The 3,804-nt window shown below is 45.4% G+C and overlaps 1 long non-coding RNA gene across 1 annotated transcript in view; it reads right to left on the reverse strand.

The window, feature by feature from the left end:
* Positions 1–1,578: 1,578 nt before the first annotated feature.
* Positions 1,579–3,804, reverse strand: part of LOC137784298 (uncharacterized) — a 3,190-nt gene continuing 964 nt past the window's right edge. Inside the window, exons 2-3 of the long non-coding RNA XR_011077386.1 lie at positions 2,269–2,392; positions 1,579–2,168 (exon numbers count right to left, since the gene is read on the reverse strand). This is a non-coding gene — a long non-coding RNA (uncharacterized lncRNA). The remainder of the gene's footprint in view (positions 2,169–2,268; positions 2,393–3,804) is intronic.

Below are 3,804 nucleotides of genomic sequence, written 5' to 3' on the forward strand. Positions count from 1 at the left end.
AGCACAAAGCTCCGCATCACATGGGTCAGCAGCGCTCCATTGTGATTGGCTCAAATGAAAAAAAAGAGAAGAAAAAAAAAGGATTTCTCTGTTTACATTGTTTGAGATTAACACCCAACTTTTTTTTTTCCTCGATTTTCCGCCATCTTTGAACTCATCTTTTAACGTACTGGATACTCAATGTGTGTACTGCTGCTCAACATACTTTTATACGTGAAGGAGACTCATACTTACATCGAAGCGTTGCTGTCGTTGCAGAGCTGTCAGACATTGTCTCGTCATGACCGTCTCTACCGCACTGCATTGTGGGATATCCACGCCAGCGTAGTGTCTTAAGTTCAAACACTCACATGCAGTTTTTTTTTTAGCGTATTTCATTTAATAAGTTTCATTTACAGCCAAAGAAACGATGATAATGCATGTTGAAAATGACGATTTTTCTCATCTTTTCACAAAATATGGTTGCTTTTTTTTTTTTTTTTAAGCGTCTGTCAAACACTTGCTCCACGATTTTTTTGCATCTTGGCCCCGTGAGGCAGAACCCGAGGGGAGGACCGAGCCCTCGATGCATCGAGCACATGGAGGCTCATAACTCAACGAGGCAGAACTCGCTTCAGCGGTTTTCAGTGACTTAGATGACTTTTACAGAAGTAGAACGATCCCACACAAAGGAAGAAGCATATATACTCCTACGTGTGTGAACGCAGCATATATACTTACCTCGGTGGTCCGTGTAATGTGCGCTGCATTGAGAGACGGATATTATAAAAGGGGCCAAACGGGTTTGGGTTTGATGGGATAGTCAGCTTTAGAGATTCGGCTGTTAAAGGAGTCGTGAGCCTTCTTATAGTCCAGAGATAGGAAACACTCAACATTTTTATATGCACATATTTGCAATATTAAGACGTTTAACGATGTCGGAAAATGTGCAGATGAGTGCAGAATGTGTGGCCAGTGAACATAGTTTAGTGAATTTATAGTTTCTCTGTATTAGCATTTTGTTTTCAGGTTTGTACATAATTCAATTCAATAAAAAAAAGTTCTTTAATTAATGAATTCACACGCTTTATTCAAGGGACATTGGTGCTGGTGTGAAGCAGGTTATCTTCCACCAGAGGAGGGTAAATACAAGAGTCACAAAGCCAACAAACCACCATCTCTCTCTCTGACGGCTCGCCTTCATGCTCCAAAGTTATTCTCCACGCAAACTATTATTTTGCATGCATTTACTCCTCCGTCTCCCCGCGAGCATTTTGCACTTAAACTGATTTCGTCACGACATTTTGGCTGTTTTTAAACGCTGGTGAGAGGTCTGCGTTTTCAGGGAAGTGAGGGGCAACATGTGACAGAGGTCAGGCACAGGGAGGTGAAGGTTAAACCAGACGCCATATTCTCATGAATCAGAGAAATTGCAAACCCACAACTGTTGTTTTTTTGTGTTTTTTTACATGCATCCTGTTGTGTGTTATCTACATCAGTAACTCATTCCTTGTCTCCTCTTTTGTTTTCCTCCTCCTCCTCCTCCTCCTCCTCCTCCTCCTCACCATCCCTCGTGTCAGTCGAGGCGTGTGGCTTTTTTGTTTTGCCAAAACATCCTCTGGCTTTGGCTCGGACGCCCAAACCAGAGAGGATGCATGCAACATGTCGGAGTCTGCAAAGACGGACAGGGGATGTTTTTTTTCTTCTTGCACTCCTCGCTGTGCTTCAGAAGCCTGCGAGGACCACCAAAGATGTCAGCTTCAAACTCCTATTAATGATCTCTACTGCGTGTTCCTGCGCCTGTGTCAACGCACACTTTCCGGCGTTATATTTCGCAGGACTTCACCAAAAAAAAAAAAGATTTCGAATCCCAAAAGGCTCAGCGACGGTCGTGGGAATCTTGAGGGTTTTTTGCACATCTATCGCAAACTCCCAGTGGCAGTCTGATGGGAGTCTGATGGGAGTCTGATGGGAGTCTGATGGGAGTCTGATGGGAGTCTGATGGAGTCCTCCGGCTGCGAACGATGACGGAGTGAATTTGTGAAGTTGCAGAGGGAAAATGTTCCTCTGTCTCACGCAGGAGGACGAGGAAGGACGGGGATTCACGTACTGGAGACGTGGAAAGGTGAAGCTCCTGTGCCTTGATTTAACAGCTGAAGCTTTTTGAAAGCCCGGCGCGTATAAAAGCCCTGCCATCAACACATATAATCTCTTAGCTGAGCCCATTGAAAGCTGGGTCCCAGGGGTTAATTCTCCCATCACTCCACGTTTGAATCAACTCTGACTCACATTGAGATGAAAGCCGGCGAGTCCCAGGACCGAAGGCCCGGACCCCCGAAGGCCCGCTGATTCTGGACGACCGGAGCGGATTATTGCATGTTCGTCTGGTCGGACCTCCATCGGGACAGGGAAACTGAAAAGAAAAACAATAATTAGAGATAATTGCTTGTGTCCAAACACGAGCGTTAAAGCCCTCCTCCCGCCCATCTCCTTTCGTAGTATGTGAGGTGGAATGAAAGGGACACCCCCCTGTTTTGACAGCTGGGCAGGCGAACATAATTTGTGACAGCTGAACTGAAACGTCTTTAACCGCAGGGACAGAGAGAGAGAGAGAGAGGGAGAGGGAGAGAGAGGGAGAAAAGCTTTTGGGAGAGAGGGAATGAGAGGGCGAGAGAGGGAGGGAAGATCACAAGGAGAGGTTCTGCCTGAAAGAAATGGAAGAAGATGGCAAAGAGAAAAAGAGACAGAACTGTGGAGAAGGACTGTCGGGTAGCTCAGCGGCAAAGGATGAGGGAGGTAAAAAGAGGGAATTAGTCACACACCATAAACTTTGAAGAGAGGGAGAATTTAAAATAACTCACACACACACACACACACACACGAAAAAAGACAAGACAAGAGACGGCTTAACATCAAATGCACGCAAGTGGAAACGAGGAGAATATTCAAACGGCAGAGCTCGGACGAACATGGTGTCATGCCGGCTTTGACACATTGGGTTAATTTGCTGCTCCCCGCAAGCGACCTTTGACCTCTGGTGAACGCCGGGTCAAATTGAGCTCAAAGTGAGACAGCCAGAATCATGTTAGTCTGAGGGGCCGGGTCACGGGTCAGCGCCGAGATGCTCGGAGGCCAAAACCAGGACCATGTGTGGACGGAAACTAGAACAAGTCATGCTTTTCCGTCTCTTTTTTTTTTTTTTTGCCGCTCGAAACATCTCGACCCACCGCAGACTTTCTGCCCCTAATTCAATAAAGTCGTGAACGGCCGCCGCCGCAGCGGCAAATTGACATAACGTTGGCCGCGTGCCTTTTTAAATTGTCGGCGACAGAAGTTTTCCCAGAGGTGAAGCGTTAATGCAAACACGGGATTTCTTTTCCAAAATATCCAAGCGCCCAAATTCTCCCGTGTTTACTTTCCTCCTCGCTCCTAATTTCTGCTCGTGTGAAATGTTAAACTTGCTGCTGCGTTCACTGACAGCGGGAGAAACGGACGCCCACAAGCCGGGGGAGCAAACCACCAAAGAAGAAGAAGAAGAAGAAGAAGAAGAAGAAGAGTTTCTTTGTCCTTTCATCTGGGCGAGTTTGAGTAAATCACTTATTAATCACCAAACAGTAAAGAAATCGAGCGTTAATAATTTCTCACTATTTGTTTTGTGTCGCCGGTTCTTTTTAAATAGTAATGAGCAAGATTTCCCACCAAAACACATTCACGTGTCCAGAAGAACAAACTCTGGATTGATGCTGCGGGTTTTGTAGTTTTGTCATTAGTTGTAAGATTTTAAGACACATTCAATTAAATTAAAGCAGATTTTTTTATTTTTTA

The sequence above is a fragment of the Clinocottus analis genome, unplaced genomic scaffold (genome assembly GCF_023055335.1).
Source record: "Clinocottus analis isolate CAN_PGR_092001 unplaced genomic scaffold, fCliAna1.0.p SCAF_13, whole genome shotgun sequence".
NCBI lineage: Eukaryota > Metazoa > Chordata > Actinopteri > Perciformes > Cottidae > Clinocottus > Clinocottus analis.